This window comes from Danio rerio, chromosome 9 (assembly GCF_052040795.2).
Source record: "Danio rerio strain M-AB ecotype USA chromosome 9, GRCz13ab, whole genome shotgun sequence".
Lineage (NCBI taxonomy): Eukaryota > Metazoa > Chordata > Actinopteri > Cypriniformes > Danionidae > Danio > Danio rerio.
In genome coordinates, this window is record NC_141029.1 from 47262263 (window position 1) to 47287423 (window position 25161).

At 33.7% G+C, this 25161-nt stretch overlaps 1 protein-coding gene across 2 annotated transcripts in view; it reads left to right on the forward strand.

Annotated features, from left to right (window-relative positions):
* adarb1b (adenosine deaminase RNA specific B1b) overlaps positions 1-25161 on the forward strand; it is a 321626-nt gene that overhangs the window by 106613 nt on the left and 189852 nt on the right. For both annotated transcript variants that reach the window (XM_087268391.1, XM_087268392.1), the window contains exon 2: positions 936-1015. The gene's annotated coding sequence lies outside the window, so the exon portion shown is untranslated. The remainder of the gene's footprint in view (positions 1-935; positions 1016-25161) is intronic.

Sequence of the window (25161 nt, forward strand, 5' to 3'; positions counted from 1 at the left end):
CAATACTAGGGCGACGCGGTCGCACAGTAGTCAGTGATGTTGCCTAACAGCAAGAAGGTCGCTGGTTCGAGTCTCAGCTGGGTCAGTGTGTGGAGTTTGCATGTTCTCCCTGTGTTGGCGTAGGTTTCCTCTGGGTGCTCCGTGTTATGTATTTGTGTTATTTGTGCTCTGTTGCTCTGTGTTCTCTCTCTCTCTCTCTCTCTCTCTCTCTCTCTCTCTCTCTCTCTCTCTCTCTCTCTCTCTCTCTCGCTCTGTTCTCCCATATCTGCTTTCATGTATTCTCAGGTTCTGTTCATTGGTTCATTCAGCTGTCAGTCATTCCAAAGACCACCCGTCATAAAAGCGCGCGTCAGACCACTCGCTAGTCCCTTGCTTTATTTTTCTCTTTCTCTGCTTTTGTCGCTTGTTTGTATTGATTGCGTGCGTTTAGAAAACCCCGTCTAACTGTGTATTTTGTTGTTGCCTGTTTCTGTGTGCACGATATCCGTTCGTTATTCGTACATGTTTTTTAGTTTACGTTGTTTACGAGACTTGGATGAAGCGGACAGGTAAGAAGGTCACGTGACATACATTTCGCAACACCTAGGATTATTCTGCTATTTAGTACATTAGGTTAGGGGCGAGCGCCACTCCTTGTACTTTTTTGGGTAGATAGATAGAGTAGACAGTCAGGACTGAGCATTATCTATCTTTATTTTAGCATGAAGAATTACTGAAGCTTACTTGACAGTTTTCATGTTGTTTGTGGAAGCAGAGACGATGTGTTTAAACAGTGATTATACGAAACGTGTGACATCTGGATTTTGGGGGAGATTTCTCCATTTATGGTGCTTGTTTCTCTCAGCGAGTCTTCTGGGTTTAGATTCGCTCTGATTTGAGGGTTTCAGCATCAGCTTGAACTCTGCTCTGATGTTTTATTCCTCTTTGTGTTTCAGGAAGCAGTGGAGACTCGCAGCAGGACGACCTTATCGAAGGCCGTTAGAGATCCAGAACCATCCGCTGCTGTATAATAGCGGTAAGTGAATCTGCAGTCAAACGCACTCCAGCACAGAGAGGCTGTTCTTGTGATGAAAAGAAGGAAAGGCTTAGGACTGATGGTAGGATGCAGCAAATTAAATCCTGTGGCAAGCAAACTGTTGCTTTGCGCCTGTTGCTGATGTGTGGCGTTCTAAAAGGATTTTATTGGCTAGTGCTGAACTATATGTTGAACTGTGGCTTTGACTGGGATCCGGTGCGTTGTCATTTGTTGTCATGTGACTCAAGAGTGAGACTGCTTGATTGTTGTTCTACTGTTTTAATGAATAAAATTCAATAATTGTTGGCATTGGTTGTCTACAGAAGTACCTACACTACTGGTCAAAAGATTGGGGTCTTTTTTTTTTCAGGTTTGTTTATTTTAAAGAAAATTATTCTATTCATCAAGGCAGCATTAATTAAATGTTAAAAAAAAAAAAAAAAGTTAAATATTTACTAATTTTCAATAACTGCTTTTTTATTGTATGAAGTTTCAAATTAAATTATTGCTTTTATTAATGTTTCCATTAATAATAATAATAATAATAATAATAATAATAAAAATTATAATTAATATTAGAGTGATTTCTGTAGGATCATGTGACTGAAGTACTGAGTACTGAAGCTGAAATTTTATCTTTGAAATCACTGGAATAAATGATTAAATTAAATAATAAATTCATTTTAAACGGTTATTTTATAGTGCAATAACATTTCCCAATTTTGCCATTTGTATTGTATTTTTGATTAAATAAAAAGAGCCTTGGTGAGCTGGAGAAGCTTATTTTAAAACATTTAAAAATTGTACAGACCCAAACTTTAAACCGATACTGTATTTGTTTATGTATTAATTTATTTGATTGTTTATTTATACTTTAATTCTGAGATGATGAAGCTTTTTTACAGCTTAAGTTTTTTTTTTTTTATCAGAAATGACACAGGCTTCCCCCATAAAGATAAGACAATGATGTACAAAAGGCATTATAATGTTCTTCATTATTACTTTTTACATTTATTTACAGTCACTTTTTATGCTTTTTAATGCTTTTTTGCTGAACATGTATGTTTTATGACATTGAGACTTAATCACGGACACTATTCTTTTGAATGTATTTAAAAGAAGTAATTCAAAGAAAACTTCAAAGTTCAAACTTAATTTCTTTGGATCATTTTTTTTTGTTACGTTATTGGGCATATTGTCATTTGTTTTAATCTTTTTCTCCAGACTTAAAAGAAAAGTTTGTCTATATATATATATATATATATATATATATATATATATATATATATATATATATATATATATATATATATATATTAAGGGTGTCACGATTTCGATTTTTAATCGAAACCGATCGAAATTAATGCTCGATTTCGATTATCGAATCAAAAAATAGAATCGTCGATGCTGCCACGCCCCCATGTCACGTCAGCTTGGCTTGCCAAGCGGGAAAAAACACGCTTGTTGAAGTGCTTGTTAAACTGTGCAGACGCAGGAGACCCATCGACAGAGCTTAAACCTTCAGGGCTCGACAATATAGCCCGGATAGCCCGGAGCCAGTGTGCGAGACGCTCGGGCCAGTGTACAGTGCTTCCTTGTTGCCTGACAGATCGAGCCAGAGCTGCGTGCTGCGACTGTCTGTCAATTGTGTGCAAATACAATCTTACGGTGCTTTCACACATAGATGTTTGTTTCGGAATCTGTCTCGTTTCCCCCGTTAGCGTGTTTTTTTGGCATATATTCAGCAGTTGCACTCGCATCCGCACCAAATAAATCAGTCTGTGATCGCCTGAATGAGACGGTCTCTGACCTACTGAGCGGATCGATTGTAGTAAGAAAACAAAACAATGCAACAAACTAACGACCCAGGCTATATCACAGTGTATTATGATCGTGTAATAGCCATATATACAGCTATATGAAGAGAGAATGATGAGCAAGGCGAGATGTCATTCTTACCGGTAAATGCGAAAGTGAAAGCATGCTGAAATATTACCGAGAGCTGTTTATCCAGCCTGATCTCGGTTTATCCGTCAGGAAAATTGACCGAAATTACTATCTGTTAATTTTTCCATATTTTAATCGTATAATATGTTGTCTTAGGCCTGTTGTTTTGTTCATTTCCGCACTGACAGCTCCAAAGAAAGATTTACATTGATCTGATGCAGTCTCGGTTCATCTGCTATGTCTCTCTATAATTTAAGCCTATAATGCAGAATTCTAGCCAACGTTTCTTTAATAGATTGATTAATTCAATAGATCGATTTTTACAAAACCTGACAATTGAAATGAGGCTTTGTATATATGAGAAAGTCTGACCTTTATATTCGGTGACAATGTCTGTGGGTTGTTAAAATTAAAGTGCACATTTTTGCTTATAAAATATTCTATACACAACTGGTCAAAAGTTTGGGGTCAGTATGATTGTTAAATATGTTAAACTAAGCTTCTTCTGCTCACCAAGGCTGCAATTATTTCATCATAAATACAAATGATGAAATGTTGCACTATAAAATAACTGTTCAAAAGTAGTTTATCATATAATTTATTCATTTATTCCAGTGATTTTATAGATGAAATTTCAGCTTCATTACTCCAGTCACATGGTCCTTCAGAAATCACTAATATTAATTATTATTATATTTATTAATGGTAATAGTAATAAAGGCAATAATTTCTGGAGTAATAATTTTATTTGAAACTACATACAATAACAAAGCAGTTATTTAAAATTTTCATAAATATTTAACAATTTAACATTTTTTACATTTAATAAATGTAGCCTTGATGAACTGAATAAGTTTTCTTAAAAACATTAAAATAATTACTGTAAATATATATACAGTGGAAGTCAGAATTATTAGCCCCCTTTGTTGTTTTTTTCTTTTTTTAAATATTTCCTAAATGATGTTTAACAGAGCAAGGAAATGTTGATAGTATGTCTGATAATATTTTTTCCTCTGAACAAAGTCTTATTTGTTTTATTTTGGCTAGAATGAAAGCAGTTCTTAATTTTTTATGAACCATTTTAAGGTCAAATTTATTAGCCCCTTAAGCTAATTGTTTTTCAGACTGTCTCCAGAACAAACCATCGTTATACAATAACTTGCCTAATTACCCTAGCCTGCCTGGTGAACCTAATTAACCTAATTAAGACTGCTTCAATCTTTTACTTTCACACTAGTACTTAGTCATTTTAGCAAACACCTCAGATACTGTTGGCTGGTTCCTGTTGGTTGTGCACCTTTTTTTACCAAAGCCATACTAACGACAGAGATCACTGCCTATTCACAAGAAAAAAAGTGATTGACAGGTGGTAATTATGTGTGTAACTTGCCTTTATTCATTTACTGTATGATTTGTTTATGGGTAAAACAAAGACCATACAGGTCAGGTAGTTTAAACGGTAGGCTACAAATAATTAATTTGTTATTAATTAATTAATTATTCATAATCGAAAATCGAATCGAATCGTGACACCCCTAATATATATATATATATATATATATATATATATATATATATATATATATATATATATATATATATATATATATATATATATATATATATATATATATATATATATATACATACATACATACATACATACATTTGACTAGATATTTTTCAAGACACTTCAATAAAGCTTAAAGTGATATTTAAAGGCTTAACTTGGTTAATTAGGTTAACTAGGCTGGTTAGGGTAATTAGGCAAGTTATTGTATAACGATGGTTTGTTCTGGAGACTTTCGGAAAGAAAATGCTTAAAGGAGCTAATAATATTGACCTTTAAATGTTTTTTAAAAATTTAAAGACTGCTTTTATTCTTGCTGAAATACAACAAAGGAAGAAAAATATAATCAGACATTCTTTGAAAATGTCCTTGCTCATTTAAACATCATTGGGGAAAAAAAGATTTAAAGGGCTGATAATAATTCTGACTTCAACTATATTTATTTATTTATTTATTGTTGTATTTATTTTTAGGATATTTGAGAATTAATTGCTGACACTATACTTAGAATGTCTACAGCTTTGGAAATTAAAAGAATTAAATTAAAAGAATTCATTAAAACCCGACTTGAAGCTTGCTTTTGAAAATTTCTTTGCAAACTTAATTACTGAATTTTTTTCCCTTTTTCTCCAAACTTAAAATAAAATAAAAGTGTCTCATAATATAATATAATATAATATAATATAATATAATATAATATAATATAATATAATATAATATAATATAATATAATATAATATAATATAATACAATACAATACAATACAATATATTATAAAATAACACATTACATTACATTACATTGTATTGTGTTATATTAAATTAAATAAATACATTGTTCTCTGGGAAGTTTTCAAGTTGTTTCTCAATTATAGATTTCATGGCTGTATGATATAAATATTTTAATGGTGTTCAGTGTGGAAAAACTGTGAGGAAATTGCTCTGCTGTGTCTTGTGTTTTAGTGCTTTTTACCTTAATTGCCATTGCTTAGAATGAGAATTTTTGTTGTTATAATTGTACCAAAACTATTTTCAGCCATTTAAGGACTGAATATTTTCATTCATGAAAGACATTACCCAGTCTGGGAAGTTTGTCTAATTTAAATTGTGGATGAGCCCTGGCAAATTACTTTTATTTCTCATGGTAATATGACTCAGCCTTTAAGAAATTAAAGAGTTGCATTAATTTATTTAACAAAGGAGGTATGGATATAGCCTTTGTGCTAGGTTTCCATGACTTGCCAACAGAGACATACGGCAGCCTCAGAGATGAAATTACATTGGCCTGGATTCATTTACCTCTCTCTTTTCCGCTTTAAAGACATGCATCAAGTACTAATATAGATGCCAGTTACCATTTGGATCATACTTAAGAATGGGTAACAACACTGATTTAACTGCTATGCAATTTTAAAGGTGCCACAGAGTGAATATCTGGATATACCTAGGCAGCTGAATAATAAGAGTAAAGTACATGACAATCACATACTGTGAGCCTCAAACACCATTGTTTTCTCATACTCCTGTCAAACCCATGAGTGTAAAATCCCTGGCAAAAACTGGTCAATCGAAAAAGCACTGTTTCTGGTGATCCGCATGGGATCATTAAAATACTTATAATAAATAATTAATTTGAAAACGGGACAGGCTTTAAGGAAGATTAAGCAGTTCTGTGAAGCAAGCAGCCATTCATGACCACAAAATGTCTTGTTTACAGAAAAGAAAATTCGGGAAAGACAGATTAGAAATGTATTAAGTCTATTATAGGTCTCTTTAATCGTCTTTTTTAGTTTAGTTTAATGAGTATATTGTAAAAAATGCTTTGTATGTTTGTATTGAGGCAAATTTATGCATCGTGTCATATCACTTTGCTCTTACTGGGATTTTCTGGAGTTAAAAGAAGGCAATAAACTGTTTGGACTCATGAGGCCACATACCTTTCATTTAGATATTAGAGAACATTCATTCATTTACCTTCAGCTTAGTCTATGATTTACAGTTGAAGTCAGATTTATTAGCCCCCCTTTTAATGTTTTTTCTTTTTTTAAATGTTTCCTAAATTAAGTTAAACAGAGCAAGGAAATGTTCACAGTATGTCTGATAATATTTTATTTTTCTGGAGAAAGTCTTATTTGTATTTTTTCAGCTAGAATAAAAGCCATTTTAAATTTTTTGAAAACTATTTCAAGGTCAATTATTAGCTCCTTTAAGCTATATAATTTTTTGATAGTCTACAGAACAAACCATTGTTATACAATAATTTGCCACCCTAACGTGCTTAGTTAATTAACCTAGTTAAGCCTTTAAATGTCACGTTAAGCTGTATAGTGTCTTGAAAATGATCTAGTCAAATATTATTTACTGTCATCATGACAAACATAAAATAAATCAGTTATTAGAAATGAGTTATGAAACTTATTGTTTAGAAATGTGTAGAAAAAAATCTCTTTATTATTTAAAAAATTTACAGAGGGCTATTAATTCAGGGGAGCTAATAATTCTGTATCAGAGGTCACCACAGCGGAATGAACCACCAAGTATTCCAGCATATGTTTTACCAATGTGTCTTGCTAATAAGGGGAGAACATGCAAAACATGTTTTACACAGCAGGGTGTGCAGAGGGGTGTCACAGACGAAGGAGGAAATGAAGAGCGTGGAGTTGTCGTGGATAAAAGTGAAAGTGAACAGCATACGAGGGACAAGGGAAATGAAGAGCGTGGAGTTGTCGTGGATAAAAGTGAAAGTGAACAGCAGACGGGGGACAAGGGCGGTTGAGGAGGGCGATTGGTAAAATGAGGTGCCGGATCACATGTCATAGGTTCCGGATTCGGCGTGCTCCGGCACAAATTAAGCCCTGCTACCATCCGAATGTCGCAGCAGAAATCGAGACTCATCAGACCAGGCAACGTTTTCCCAATCTTCTGTTGTTCAATTTTGGTGAGCCTGTGTCAATTTTAGCATTGGTTTTTCTGTTCTTAACTGACAGGAGTGGCACCCGGTGTGGTCTTTTGCTGCTGTAGCCCATCCGTCTCAAGTGTTGGATGTGTTGTACATTCAGAGATGCTCTTCTGCATACCTCAGTTGTAACAAGTGGTTATTTGAGTAACTGTTGCCTTTTTATCAGCTCTAACCAGTATGGCCATTCTACCCTAACCTTTAGCATCAACAAGGCATTTGCGCCCACAGAACTGCTGCTGGCATATCACTGGATATTTTCTTTTTGTCTGATAATTCTCTGTAAACCCTAGAGATGGATGTTCGTGAAAAACCCAGTAGAACAGCAGTTTCTGAAATCAGCCCGTCTAGCATCAACAACCATGCCACGTTCAAAGTCACCTAAATTACATTTGTTCCCCCGTCTGATGCTTGGTTTGAACTGCAGCGGATTGTCCTGATCATGTCTACACGCCAAAATGAAATGAGTTGCTGCCATGTGATTGGTTGATTAGAAATTTGAGTTTACAAGCAGTTGGACAGGTGTACCTAATAAAGTGGCCGGGTAGTGTATATAAAAAGTAAAATAATATTTAATATTAATGATTTCATTAGTTTTACCGTAAAAAGTCATCTAGATTGAACGTCACAGAAGACCAGAAAACATTGATTTTGTTGACACAGATGTGCGAATGGTCATGGTATTTATAATGCATGTGATCCCATAAAAAAAAAAAAGTTCAGCAGAATGGGATGGGATCAATAATTCACAAATGTTTTCACACAATAAAAATCAATACCAGATTATTATGCGAAAGAAATCAATGTTTTTTTTTTTTTTTTTTTTGCTCAGCTGTGATACACTTTCATTAGCAGCACACTTGAAAGCGGGCGCAGCGTTTACTGCGTCCTCTCAGGTCTTACATCATTTCTTGTGCTATTTTAAGGCGATTAATAGAGCAGGGTCTTTTCGTTCCTTCTGTCAAAGTCAAAACCCGAGCTGATTTTATTAGGATCCGCTCTGCATCTCGCAGAGAAGCCTGTCAGATTTGAGGGAGTTTAGCGTGTTCATTCAGGCTGATGGGAACGGCTTTTCAAAGCTGCCATTGTTTAAGAGCTGTTTCTACAGTCTCGCCGCTTGTTTCAGAGGCTTAACAAAACCGTAGGGCTTTGCACGTCCCCCAGTGGAAAGCGCCTCTTGTTTTAGAAGTAAGCCATCTAAAGACATGGGTGCCTGGGGTCTGGAGCATTTCCTGATTCTCGGCCCCTTCGAGCTTTGTTTCATTTGCTTTGAGGAATTAACCGTCTTACAAAATGACAGCCTTAAGACTGCAGTGTGTCTGCTGGAGAGAGAGCGGATCTGCAGGTGAGAGGGAAGAGGAGAGACTGCAGAAATCTTTAATCAAGGCCATTCGCTCCACACCACTAAATAAGATTAATGAAAGCATCTGATCTGGCTCTCTTCTTCAGTCTCATGCTCGCCGTCCCACACACAGGTGGGTGGTGGAACTAGAATAGTGTATACCGTGGTGTGAGTCATGTAACATCACTGCAATTGTGTTTATCACAGTTTAATTATTCAATCCAAAATAAAACAATGTCTGTCTGTCTATCTATCGTTCTTTCTGTTGATCATTTTTCCTGTTGTTCTGTCGTTTTATCTATCCATTGTTCCATCATTCTATCTTTATCTATCCGTCCGTCCATCCATCCATCCATCCATCCATCCATCTGCCTATCTATCTATCTATCCATCCATCCATCCATCCATCCATTCATCAGTCTGTCCACCAATCCATCCATTCATCTGTCTATCCAACCATCCATCCATCCATCTATCTATCTATCTATCTATCTATCTATCTATCTATCTATCTATCTATCTATCTATCTATCTATCTATCTATCTATCTATCTATCTATCTATCTATCTATCTATCTATCTATCTATCTGTCTGTCTGTCTGTCTGTCTGTCTGTCTGTCTGTCTGTCTGTCTGTCTGTCTGTCTGTCTGTCTGTCAATCATTCTATCATTCTATCCACCGTTCTACTGTTCTGTCTATCCACCGTTCTATCTGTTGTTCTATCTATCGTTTTATTGTCCATCCAGCCAGCCATTTATCCATCGTTCTATCTACCATTTTTGCATTCTCTTGTTTTAGAGTTCTATTTCTATATTCCATCCTTTTATCTGTCTGTCTGTCTCTATCTATCGTTCTATCTATCGTTCTATTGTTTTATCATCCTATCCTTTTATCATTCTGTCATTTTTATCTTTTTATTGTTCTATTGTTCTAATGCTTTAGCTATCGTTCTTTCATTCTAACTATCCTTCCATCGGTTATGTTTATCATTTTGTTTGATCCCCTTTTGTATTTCCATCTCCGTCTATCATTCTGTCATTGTATATACCATTCATTCTGTCTGTCATTTGCCCTTTCATTTGTTCAGTTGTTCGTTCTGACTTTCTCACTCTGATCTTTTTTCTACCTGTATGTCCAGTCATCCTGTCTATCAATCTGTATCTTTCTATATGCCATTCTATTGTCTATTGCCATATTTATCTGTCTGACATTGATAGTGAATGTTTAATTCAAAAGAGTTAAATAGTTTATTAGTATTCATTCATTCATTTTCTTGTCAGCTTAGTCCCTTTATTAATCCGGGGTCGCCACAGCGGAATGATCCGCCAACTTATGCAGCAAGATTTTACGCAGCGGATACCATTCCAGACGCAACCCATCTCTGGGAAGTTTATTATTATTATTATTATTATTAATATTATTAATAATAATAATAATAATAATATTATTATTATTATTATTATTAATAATATTATTATTTGTTATTATTTTTGTCTTTTCTTACTTATAGCGTCAACAACTAATTTGACCATCATCTAGCACTGAACTTTCACTGACCTTATTTATTTCATATATTGGACTTAAAAATGGTTATATATAGTTAAATTTAGGGGTGTAACGATTTATCGTTGTACGATTTATTGCGATGCAAAAATGTCTCGATATGCATCGTGGCGTTATGACGATTTGATTACGATATGACGTCCGTTTTCTCTTATTAGTTGAGCTGTTTGCACGTGAGCTACGTTCCACCTGCTGTCGCACGTGAGTTCAGATTGCAGCAGCAGTAAAATTGGCAGACCAAGATGAGTGGAGTTGAAATAGAGGATGGCCCATCCTCTCAAAATCAGACGTCTGGCAACATTTCGGTTGTACAGTCATTGCTTTAGACTCGTCCGCTTTTTGACACGCATACTGGGTCAAACATCCTAAGTTTTAAAGTCTTCACAGTGATTTACATACTTTGCACAGCGACATGGATACCTCCTAATGGTGTTGAAAGAGTCACATACTGTATTTATAAGGTACAATTCACCCTGAAATATCATTCTGTCTTCATATAATGATGTATTGGCGTACATGTACTTGACGTGAGCTGTTACTACAGAGGGCGGACTATGATAGACGCGCGCGTATGGCAAGCCGTTTTAGCATTTAAACCTTTGATCTGACTATCCATAAATATATTTAGAGATATCTCTAATTATATTTTGACTAGTCATAATTATAATTCGACTAGTCAAAATATAATTAGAGATATCTCTAAATGAATTTAATTAAATATGAATTAAATATATTTATGGATAGTCAGAACAAAGGTTTAAATGCTAAAACGGCTTGCCATACGCGCGCGTCTGCTTCAGTGAACAGAACCTGCAGGTTGTGACTAATAAAGTAGTAAACAACATTCAGTTTGTGGAACAGAGTGATCGTTCAGGAGCCGCGTGTGTGAACAGCACTTAGCAGTGGAAATGAAACCGAAAACGTACACATTATTTAAACAATCATATCGCATTTTAGAGTTATGATTACGACGAGCATTAACCCTTTTGAGTACAGAGGTACACAAAAATGCACGTCAACATGATACACTTGATAGCGCCGACATCAGCGACGCCGAAGAAATAGTAAACCTGCCTAAACTGCTGAAAAGAGTCACGACTGTCCTGTGTAATGAAAAGACGGCCACCCTGTCACTCATCATGCCCAACATGAAGACAGCCATCCATAAAAACCTCTCAGACAGATACACATAAGTTCATGATTATCTTATACAACTGCTGATTACCTGGAAATGTGGATTTTTTTTGCACACACAAAAAACGCAAGTGACCAAGCAAAGCCTTAAGCTCTTACTGTTAAATTCAATTAAAGAGAAAAAAAGCTTATTTTTTTGCACCTTTACTTAAATTGTTCCTTAATTTTGTCTCTGTCATTTCAATAATATTTTTTAAGAAGTTTTTAAATTGTTTCATTTTCCAGAGACAGGCCTGTTTAGTATATTTTTTAAAAGAAGGTTCAGTTTAACAAGTTGAAACAAAAGAAATACATAGAAAATAGTTTACTTGGTAAAATTTACATTTCAGTTAAATTTTCAATTTTTATTCCAAATATCGTGATACATATCGAATCGTGAACATTATATCGTGATACACATCGTATCGTGAGATGAGTGTATTGTTACACCCCTAGTTAAATTCATTATAAATACAGTAAAATACAGGTTGAATAAAGTGTATTACATATTCACTTTGACTTTGGGTTCAAAATTGGTGGATGCAGCACATTAGTAGCCAAGCATCGGTTAAATTGTGCATCAATATTCAGCGACTGAACAAACAAAGTCTTTTTTTACCTTGTTTAGTTTACAACCTATTGTTTATTTGCTCCATGTTGCATCAGATTGTTTGTGAGTCATTGCTTGTTAGTCTTGATTCGATGTTAAAGCTTTGATGTTTCTATATTTGGTCCGCAGTCGTCTTGCTCTTCTTACTCCAGGTTGTGTTCTGTTTTACTGTTTCACACACTTTACAGCCATTCTGCTTGTTACATGTGTTAAAATTCAGGTTTGATATTTCCTTTCTGTGATCCCTTACTGTAATAAGGCCTTAGTTCTATTACCTGTCATTGACTAAAGGATACTATGTTGATGTATTATCAATGTGTGACACAGACCTTAATCCCCTCTGCTCATATGGGAAATGTGGGTTCCAACCTGACTCATTTCATGGCCTAATACTCTTCTGTGTCCAATGCAGAAGTTTATGCTCAAATGTAAAACTTTTTTTGCTCAAGCTTGAGTTTTATACAACCTTTTTTAAGCAGCAAGCGGGTTATTGATCAGAGATGAATAGAGTCACTCCCAGTAGACCTTATTATACATCCATGCCCTGCTTTCCAAATAGAGACGCCTTATTCTCGTCTGAGAGCTTTTTGGAGGAAGTTTTGCCCAGACTTCAACGATCCGATACCTGGATCAGAGCCACAAGCTTTGAAACAACAGTATACAGTACAATAGTGTGGTTCTGGAACATTAAATCTCACTCATTTCCTTCTTAGAGAAATTAAGTGCACTTCTCTACATCGCATGTGTACTTTGCAATACACGTCACATATTTTTATTTAAACATTCTACATTATAGTTATGATTGCCTAGATGCAGTGCAAAATTATTTTTGTATTGACAATATTGGTCAAATGAATATGCTTGCATGTAAACAGTAAATGCTTATGTTACATTAAATGTCTTTGTTGTATATTAAATAAATTATATATAAATCATAAGCTGTTTAATATGTTAATTAATAATATTAATTTATTATTAATAATAAATGTAGTAATAATAATAATAATAATAACAACAACAGTAATAATAATTATAATAATTATAAAATATTAATGAATAAAAATGCTATTTGATACAATGCCTAAATCTCTTAATGTAAAAAAATAACAAGAATAATACTACTAAAAATAAAGTAAAATATTATTGTTTATTATTATTGTTATCATCATCATCATTATAATTATTATTATTATTATTATTATTATTATTATTATTATTATTATTAGTTGTAGTAATAATACCAACTACTACTGCTATTACTACTACTAGTACTACAGCTACTATACTACTAAGAATAAAATGTTATTGTTTTTATTATATTATTATTATTATTATTATTATTATTATTAGTATTAGTATTATTAGTATTAGTATTAGTATTAGTAGTAGTAGTAGTAGTAGTAGTAGTAGTAGTAGTATTACTGTCATCATTTCAACATTAATGTTGTAGTACTACTACTACTACCACCACTAATAATGATAATAAAAAGAATAATTCTTGTTTTGTTTTATTATGTATTACTATTGTTATTATTAGTAGTATTATTATTAGTATTAGCATTGTTGTTATTATTTATTTTAATATTAAATGCTGTAATAGTAATATTATTATTATTAATAATAATAATAATAATAATAATACATTATTGTTATTATTGATCTTATATGTTATACTTAAAAGTACTATTACATGCAGTAATAATCACTTTATTATCATATAATATTATCATCATTATTAATTTTAATGTTAAATGTTGTAATAATAACAACAATACTACTACTAATAATAATAATAATTTATTATTATTATTATTGTCATTATTATTATTATTACTGTCATTGTTTATTTTAATATTAAATGTTGTAATAATAATAATTATAATAATAATATATTATTGGTACCATTGATCTTAAATGCAAAACTTATTTATACTTATTAATTTTGTTCATTTTGGTCACTTTGTAGGTCATCAATCTGACATCTTACATTTCAAACTTTTTTTAAAATTTGTTTATATTTATGTCTGATTATTTATTTCAACTTGACCATTTTTTTATGGCTTTGAATGAGAGAATTCATCTCCGTGCTGCTTGTTTTGGTTTGAGGCTTAGGGCTTTTTATTATTATTGTTTTTAATGCATCAGAAAATGAATGCTCTTAAAACCAAAGCTCTTGAAAGGAAATGTGCACTTTCTTATTGATGCCCTGTGTAATATTGATGTCCACCATGCAGCCACTGAAATACATTTGTTATGTGTGGCTGTGGTCTCCTCCTCCTGCTCCTTCTGACTATTGATGGATGACCCTGCAGATAAAGAGATGCAGGACTGCAGTGCAGCGTCATGCGTTTTTTTTTTTCTGTTACAAATGCAGATCTGTGACTTTTCCAAGAGCTAACAAAATCCGCCAGAGATAAATCCCGTCGTCCTTTGTTATGTAGAACAGCATCTATCTTTTGACAGCCATATTAAAATCTCTCTTTTATTTCATATGTGGGAAGTGAGGCATTAAATTCTATAATGGTCCAGTACTTTATATATGTCAGAACTGGCAGTGTCGAATAAAGCGTTCATCGATCATTTTCATGGCATACTTTCATGCCGTCGAGACTAAAAACCAGCTCCAGCTCCACATGGTCTCGTCTCAATTAAAGCAAGACTTTTTAAAGAGGACCTATTATGCCAAAATCACTTTTATAGGGGGTTTGAACACGTTTGTGTGGCTAAAGTCTGTGAATATAACCAGCTTCTTATAGTTAATGTATGATATAAATTTTTTTATAATCACACTTGATAAAAACAGTCAGCAAAAACACTTTGATTAACATTCTTTCTTTGTACATGTCATCAGAGTGTGACAATCTTTCCTTGATTAGCATAGGACGTTAGTCTTGTTTTTGAATCTGCCACTATGCAGACAAATAGACATGTGTAGCTCCGCCCTCTTTTTAAAAGAGCACAGTCTTATTTGAATTTAAAGCGACAGCCACCAAAATGGCACAATTTGGGCCTAATGCTGTTCACACCAGATTTATTTGCGCATAAATGCACGTGTGAACATTTTAGGCTTACTAGCTTAATTCATGCGTCAAATTTGCTTCATTCCTGCGTCAAATTCACTTCACAATAGACACGGATTCGCATCATGGGACGGGCTTCTGTCTGCCAGGTGACTCTAGCTTCATTGCTAAGTGGCTAACATTGATTTTATTGAGAGAATAACTGTGTTTATGTGCATTATGAAGGCTGAAAAACAGCGTACATTTGTTCGCCACCATGTCTGAATCCACTAGATCATTTCAGAGGTGCACCCAGCTCTGTGAGTTTATTGACTCCTCCAGAAACTGTACCTGGATGATGGAGGCTTTCAGCGGAGCCGAGCCCTGTTTGATGAACTGTTGTCGGTGTTAGCAAGACGATTTCCCCTTGGTACACCCAACAAAAGGCACTGCATCAGAATCACAGGCCGTCAAGAGCGAGCTCCTGATTGGTTAACACGTCGTGAATGTCAGCTGATGTTCATATTTTTCAACTAGAGCGATTTACATGAAACGTGGGACACTAAGGTGCAACTCGCGAAACGACCAACTTGCGCCGCTTCATTTGTGCAAGTAGTGTCATTCCCGTTGCCTCATTTGTGTGAATCGCAGCACAGGATGTCCATCTGCATCTTTGCAGTGACTTAACATGTAAATCACTCACACTTGATGCTTCATCTGCATCTGATGCGAACGCAGCATAAAAGGCAGATTTAAAGAGTTATAACATGTTATCTGTATCTGAAACTTCACATACACACCCTAGGGATGTCAGAAACCTGTTATACATCTTGTAAAAAAAAAAAGGATTGGTCCCCTTAAAATATTTTTTGTTTTGTTGTTTTGCTGTCTGTGTGCAGGTTTAAAATAAGTCAATGAGAGTTTCTTTTAACACAGACGTGTTAAATTTGTTAAAAGGTGTACAGCAAGCATACATACATTTTTATAGGATTGCTTTTTATCAAGTCTATTTTTAAAAAAACAAACACACCAGTTGCGCTTCATCTAGACACGGTTGCTTTGTGCAAGTAATTGGGAGCGCGCACACTTTTTAACAGTCGCGCACACTTTTTAACAGTCGTGCACACTTGTATCAGTCGCGCACACTTTTTAACAGTCGCGCACACTTTTTATCAGTCGCGCACACTTGTATCAGTCGCGCACCCTTTTTATCAGTCGCGCACACTTTTTATCAGTCGCGCACACTTTTTATCAGTCGCGCACACTTTTTAACAGTCGCACACACTTTTATCAGTTGCGCACACTTTTTAACAGTCCCGCGCACGCTTTTTTAACAGTTACGCGCATCACATCACCTGTTCACGCAAGTCATCATCCTCTCATTCGGTATTCACCTGCTTGCGCGAACACAGTTAGTTTTGTCAGTCTTGCTGCTTCTCGATTCTAAGATCAAATTTGCACGAATATTGGGCCATCCTTATTGTCAAACCTTGATTTTAAGAAAACTACAACTTTAAAAAATATTTTCAACCAGCCAAAGTGGCTAGTGGGAGTGTCTGTCTAACCCACCACAGCTAAAGTCTACCCACATTTGGTGAGTTGGCAGGTGCTAATGTCAAGCCCTGATAATAAGCTACAGTATCTCCCTAATTTGAGTTCAACATGTTTACAGAAATGTAAGGTCATTTTATTTGTGTTAACTGTTTGCTCTAGAGCAAAATAAGTGTTTAGTTTATGAATATTTATTTGAATAAATGTTTAACATATGTTATTATCTTTTCAATTATTTTTAAACTAACACTCAGTAAGAAGCTACACTACAGATTATTGAGCTGAAGCTTGACTACAATATTAAATTGCAAATCAAATCGCAATATCTGTGAAAAACAAATCGCAATTTGAAATTTTCGCCAAATCGCACTGCTTTAGCTTCGCTATTTTGGTGAAAAAATATATATACATGGCAAATTTGACATTTTGCATGGAATTGCTAATGTATAATTAACTGTTTATAGTATTTGTATAGTTAGCGCTCCAATATTATATCTATGTGTACGTTTAAAAATACATATTTATATGTATGATCATGTATATTTATGCAGGATGGGATATTTCGTTCCACATGTAACAGAATGACGATGAAGCTCGACTTGACCTGACATTTAAATTGCTCTTTGAATCTCAAACTGAATTCTGGGTTTTGTTGGAGCACTTTTCATTGACATTGATGAATATATAAACAGCAGCGTTTATCCAAGACATACATTACTCTATATTTAATCATCTTAAACACTGACACTCTGCTGCAGATACGAGCGCTGTGATGATAAGGGAATTAAATGATGTCGTTCTCCATCGGCATCATTTGTTTTCATTATGTGCATGACGTATGGGAGGTCTCTGTGTTCAGTCGTCGTCCTGTGGGAGTGTGGATGTGGAGTGTGAGTTCATTATTGAATTTGCTGTCAATATAAATAAGTGCAGTGAAATCGAAGGACAGCTGCCGTCCCATCGTCTCCCATAACACAAATCAGAGCTGAAGCCCCCGAGGGTTTCGCATGTGTCCTGATAACGCTCCACCTCTGCCTTTGCCGACTCGTCAATAGTGGCAATTATGTAGATGTGTGTGCGAGTTTTGTCATGTGGACCAGGTAGTGCAGGGAAAACCCAATACTTGGCCTGTCCACCATGTTCACTGTCTCAGGGCTGCTATTTTAATCAAGAGGTTTTGACCTCTGTCTGATTGTCCTACGTTTGAGGAGTAATTTTTTTTAAACACATACTATTCGTTATTACTACAGCAGGTTGGCATATGACTATATACGCTGGGCTGAATCAGAACCTAAATTTCAGCATTTAGTTGCCATTTTAATGACTGAGCTTTCAATTTAAATTAAGTGTAAGCTAAAGGAAATCATCTCAAAAAGCATTGCAAGAATTGTTCATGGTTTTATCACCAGCAGGGTGGATTACTGTAATGGACTCCTCACAGGCCGTCCCAAAAAGACTGTCAGACAGTTGCAGCTCTTCTTCATAATGTCCCTCCTACCAAACAGTCCAGAGTTGTCTGATTAGCCAGCTGACCCAATGCATCGTGATTTGCCAGACTCCTCAAACATGAGTCTGAAATGTAATGCCACTTTCCATAATCACTAGTTTCTGCTTCTGAGGACTTCTAAAACCAATTGTAAACACAAACAGTGGATAATGCCATTAGTTTCATCAAATGGAGCCAAGGTTAGTTTCTTACGGTGCGGATGAACAATCAGATTGATCGGAGCCAACTGTGCAAGCAGTACAAGAGCAAAACGTTTCACAGTGGTACATTTTCAATTCGTAACACGCATGGCGACTGAACAACAATTCAGCCTCACTTTCTCTTTTTTTCAAATTGTTATTGCAGGAATTTGTTTGTTGAATGCTTTTTAAACAATGGTTTTATTCAGGAAATGTTTTATTATACTAGAATAATAAAGTATTATATTGATTTATATTTAAATTTGTACATTTATATTTTTAATAGATTTTTATATTTATATGTATTAAATATTTATCATTACTCAAATTTAAAAAAGACATTGCATATATTTATATTCTATATTTATTTTATATTTATTATTTATTTAATATTTATCATTAATCAAATTTAAAGACATTGCATTAATTTATATTTTATATTTATTTTAATATTTATATGTATTATTTAATATTTCTCATTAATCAAAATCAAAAATGACATTGAATTACTCTTTATGTCATGCAGAAATTTCAAATTGTGATTGCTGGAATTCGTTAAGTTTGTTAATAATAATAATAATAATATAATATTTACATATATATATATATATATATATATATATATATATATATATATATATATATATATATATATATATATATATATATTACAAATATATATATATATACAGTTGAAGTCATAATTATTAGCCCCCTTCAAATTTTTTTTCTTCTTTTTCAAATATTTTCCAAATGATGATTAACAGAGCAAAGAAATTTTCACAGTATGTCTGATAATATTTTTTCTTCTGGAGAAAGTCTTATTTGTTTTATTTTGGCTAGAATAAAAGTAGTTATTAATTTTTTAAACACCATTTTAGGGACAAAATTATTAGCCCCTTTAAGCTATATTTTTTCTCGATAATCTACAAAACAAACCATCGTTATACAACAACTTGCCTAATTACCCTAACCTGCCTAGTTACCCTAATTAAGCCAGTTAAGCCTGTAAATGTCACTTTAAGCTGTATAGAAGTGTGTAGAAAAATATCTAGTCAAATATTATTTACTGTCATCATGGTAAAGATAAAATAAATCAGTTATCATAGACGAGTTCTTAAAACTATTATGATTAGAAATGTGTTGAAAAAATTTTCTCTCCGTTAAATAGAAATTGAGGGAAAAAAAAATAAGCGGTCTAATAATTCAGGGGGGCTAATAATTCTGACTTCAACTGTATATATATATATATATATATCATCTATATTTATGTCTTGTATTAATTATGTCTATATGTATTATTAATTTGATATTTTAAATCCAATTAAAATATATTGTATTACTTTTTATGTAATGCAGATATTTAAAATTGTGATAATAATTATTTTTATAATAATAACAACAACAACAATAATAATAATAATAATAATTATTATTATTATTATTATTATTATCATTTTATTTTTTGTTTTTATTTATATCTTATACATTTTATATCTATATTTATTATTGATTTAATATGTATCTTTAATCAAATAGAAAATAATAATAATAATAATAATATTAAGTGCAATACTTATTTATATTTAAATGTTTTATATTTATTCATATTGTATGTGTATATTTATTATTCATTTAATATTAATCATTAATCAACTTTAAAGACACTTCATATGATATTTATGATATTTTATATTTATATTTATATGTCTTATTTAATATTTCTCATTAATCAAAATAAAAAAAGACATTGAATTACTCTGTCATGCAGAAATTTCAAATTGTGATTGCAGGAATTAGTTAAATTTGAACAATTTTATTCAGGAAATATTTTAGATAATAATTTTAATAATAATAATAATAAATATAGCTGCAAGCAGCAATTAAGGGGCCAAGCACTATTGGCCATAAGGTGGCGCTGCTCCAGACGTTTTTGAGTACTTTCAGGGCATGGGGTTGAAGATGCATACCATGTTTTGTAATGATATGTAAATGTGTTGGTAAAATATTGCATTTTTGGCCAAAAATCGAAATGGGCGACGCCCAAAATGGCTGACCTGTGAAAATCAGACATCATTCGACTCGGCATGCTCTGCCGGATGTAATGAGACCAGTTTCATGAGTTTCTGACGAAAGGTTGAGACGTTATAAGCCAAAAAGCAAGTTTTTTGTATCTCCGGACCACTAGAGGGCAGTGCGCCGAAACTCCGCAATTAACCTTAGACCCTAGTTGTCATAACACACACCAAGTTTGGTGTGAATTGGTGAATGCGTTACGGAGATATCGTCTCAAGTCCATTTTTACAAGTTCTACGTTAAATTTGATTGCAAGTTAAACGAAAACGGTTGGTCAAATCAACTTGAATTCCATAACTTTTGGTTGGCATGGTCTGTAGATCATGTGATTCAATTTGGGTGATAATCGGAGAAACGGCCTAGGACGAGTTCGATCAAATAGGTTTTTCGAATAATTTAAAATAACGCTAAAAAATTCATGACGGAAAATGACGTCATAGGGTGCGTTTGAATCGGACTGATCCAAGGAATCAGTTGGAAAAAGAATTTTGATTGTAGCCCATTTGGTTCAAAAGTTATCATGATAAACATACATGAACATTTGGACAAGTGGTGGCGCTAGAGAGTTTGATTTTGAGACTTCATATTTGGTATGATTAATGTTAATACTGTCCTCTATCATTGTGCCAGATGCTTACCATGTTTTGTAATGATATGTGAATATGTTGGTAAAATATAGCATTTTTGGCCAAAAATCGAAATGGGCGACGCCCAAAATGGCTGACCTGTGAAAATCAGACATCATTCGACTTGACATGCTCTGCCGGATGTAATGAGACCAGTTTTATGAGTTTCGGACGAAAGGTTGAGATGTTATAAGCCAAAAAGCAAGTTTTTTGTATCTCTGGACCACTAGGGGGCAGTGTGCCGAAACTCCGCAATTAACCTTAGACCCTAGTTGTCATAACACCCACCAAGTTTGGTGTGAATCGGTAAATGCGTTACAGAGATATCGCCTCAAGTCCATTTTCGCAAGTTCTACGTTAAATTAGTTCGCAAGTTAAACAAAAACTGTTGGTCTAATCTACTTGAATTCCATAACTTTTGGTTGGCATTGTCTGTAGATCAAGTGATTCAATTTTGGTGAAAATCGGAGACACGGCCTAGGACGAGTTCGATCAAATAGGTTTTTCGAAAAATTTTAAATAGCGCGAAAAAAGTCATAACGGAAAATGACGTCATAGGGTGGGTTTGAATCGGACTGAGCCAAGGAATCAGAGGAAAAAAGAATTTTGATTGTAGCCCATTCGGTTCAAAAGTTATGATGATATACATATGTGAAAGTTTGGACAAGTGGTGGCGCTAGAGAGTTTGATTTTGAGACTTCATAATTGGCCTGATTAATGTTAATACTGGCCTCTATCATTGTGCCAAATTATACCACTTTCCCGCATACGCCTATATGGGCTGCCATTCAAATCCGGCGGAAGAAACGGAAGAAGAAGAAGAAGAATAATAATAATAATAATAATAATAATAATAATAATAATAATAAGAACACTAACGAAAGCAATAGGTGCCTACGCACCTACGGTGCTTGGCCCCTAATAAGTATAATGTATTTACTTATATTTAATTTTTTTCATCTATATTTATTTCTTATATTAATTTTATGTCTATTTATTATTGATTTAATAAATATTTATATCTAATTCAAATATATTGCATTACTTTTTATATAATGCAAATTTTTGAAATTGTGATCCTTATCATTATTATAAATATTATTATTATTATTAGTATTAGTATTAGTATTAGTATTATTATTATAATAATTATTATTATTATTATTATTATTATTATATATATATATTTATATGTATTTATTTCTTATACATTTTTGTATCTACATTTATTATTGGTTTAATATTTATCTTTAATCAAATGGAAAATAATAATAATAGTAAATGCAACAATTATTCATATTCAAATGTTTTATATATATTTATTCATATTTTATATGGATAATTATTATTTATTTAATATTTATCGTTAATTACATTTAAATATATTGCATTTCTTTGTATGAGTGTGTGTTTTCTGTATGTTTTTTTCATACAATGCATGACTACCAAGCAACAGTTATGATTGTAAATTATACATTGAACACTTAATACACTTAATAATATGTATTGCCATGAATTCAGCCAATGCTGCTGAAATGGCATAAAAAATCAATAAAAGAACAAACAAACAATGCTTTTTAACCAGATCCATATCTCTGGTTTCTGTTAGAACAAATGCTTTTTGTGCAAGACCGTGAGCTTTGTAACTGCACACTTTTTACATGCAAAATCTAATACAAGCTGAAGGAAGAGGAAAGGTCTCTTAAGGTCTTTGACAGTGCTTTAATAAAGCTCTAGATGTATCTCATATCAGAACCGTGTAGATTTTGGGAAAGAGGCTTGTTGTAATAACATTTTTTTCCCCTTTTGGCGGAGAAGTTGCACGCTGTCAGTGATATTGCAGATCTTTACCCGGGGACTCTGCTTCTACAGAGCGTTGTCTTATCTGGAATATTCACAGCAGATGTGTTAGACGACATGAACGCTATCATTTTCTGAGGCAGCGGTGAATGGCGGCGGTATCTGATCCGTTTGTGTTGGAGAAGCTGAATCCGTGTGCTGAATTGATTTCAATGCAGAGTTCTTGAATGTGTTTGTGTGCGCATTTCATTTATTTGAGAGAGCAAACATCACAAAACAACAACACGGCGAAATTGGCAGAAAATGGCAATGGAAATTGGAGTTATTTTCACTGGGGATGCCGCTGTGGCTTGTTTATTAAATGTAATAAATTACTTGTGCTTCTGAATTATTCTGTCGGATGACTTGAGGCACATTTTTAAATTAGTTTCCATCAGGATTCTTGCACATCTTTTCTTGCAGATTTTTTTTAACTTCTTTCCTCTTTGTGCTCCCATCATACCTGTCAACATTGGAATGTAAAAATAATGGATATTTTCCTTTTTTTTTTTTTTCTTTTTAAAGATTTATTTTTGGCCTTTATTATTAGATAGGTCAGATTTTAGACTGGAAGCGAAGTGGGAGAGAGAGACGGGGGGTAGGGTAGGGAAATGTCGTCGAGCTGGGATTCGAACTTATAACACCCTGACGTGCTATTGCACCACTAGGCTATTGCGCCGACAGATATTTTCCTGTTTTGTGATTGTTTACTTCAAACTCTGCGCTAGTGACCTTATTCTCCGCAGACAAGCGGGCGCTGCCATTTGAATCTTTTTGGCACGAGACTTCCGGTCTCGTTCACTTCCATTCATTTTTAGACATTAAAAACTGCTCGTTTCGCCGTTTGATGTTGCAAACTGATATTTCCTTGTTATATTATTCTACTTGGTCTGTGTAGTCATGCAAACATTTGATTGTAGAGCAAGTAGTTTGACCGTTTTTTGCCGTTTATTATTCCTTGTCATTTCTCCCATAGGCGACTGAAACGGAAGTTCTAAGACAATCCCGAAAAAAGGCGCACTTCCGCATTTTAGAATAAGGTCAATAGGCTTTGGGCGGTATTCCAGATTTTGATACCGTCAAACCTTCTCCCTATTGTACCTCGGTGTACGGTATTACCGTGAATAATCACTACCTCAGTACAGGTTTTCCAACAGACACTGTCCCTTTTGTACTTTGATGTTTTCCTGAAGGCCCCTATTACCATCGGCTGTGTACTGGTGGTGGACCTAGATGTTGTTGCTCTTGCATCGGAAGGCATTGAAACTGTTGCACTGAGTAAACTCGAATCCGTCCTCACAGCAGTAAGTGGATGTTAGTTTCATATATGCAACTTTAGGTTCAAAGTATTTCCATCTCTCGCGGTCACCTTTTTGTTGCACAATTTACCTCGTCTGAATTTACCGCCTCTCCCTTCCCGTTTGGTTGAATCGTGAAATACTGCCAAACTGCAGAAGTTTGTGGTTTTGGGTTTTGTCCGCTGCTCACCATACTTCCCCAGTTCTCTCTTTCTCCTCCACGCTTGTCCCAAGATGACGACCACAAATATGCATCTTTAGCCATTAAATAAATTCTATTTAATATTCAATCCTTGTCTCCTATATAAGTGCATTGTTTTTATGACGGTATTGAAACTGATAATGTTGCTATTTTTAGATACCGTGCTATACCATATTACAGTATTATCGTCCAAGCCAACTCTGCACAAAAACAACCTCACTAAGTTTGTTCATTCACAAACCATGCGTGAATTGAAAGTGAATCTCTTTATTTTATTTTAGTTTAAAATATTTTATTTTATTTTATTTTATTTTTTATCTTTATTTTAGTTTATTTTTGTGTGAACTATTTAATTTATCTACATAGTTGTCCAATTTAATGTTCTGTAATTGTTTTTAACAGTCCAGAAGTGAATTATTATTATTTTAGTTGCAATTTTTTTTAATATTAATCTACTGATTTTGAATGATCAATGGTTTCAACCAAAACAATCGTCTTTAAAGTTCTATTGAAGAAAAATGACACACCTTCTTGGTTTCTTTGGTGCGCAAAGCAATAAATATGTTCAACACTTCAAAGCTTTTGGTGTTTCCTTTATATAAATTACAAATTTTAGTGGTTCTCAAAGTCAAAAAATTGATAATGAAATAAGATGTGTATGTTTTAACAGCAAAACAAAAGTAATAGTTCAAAATTCGACACAAGATC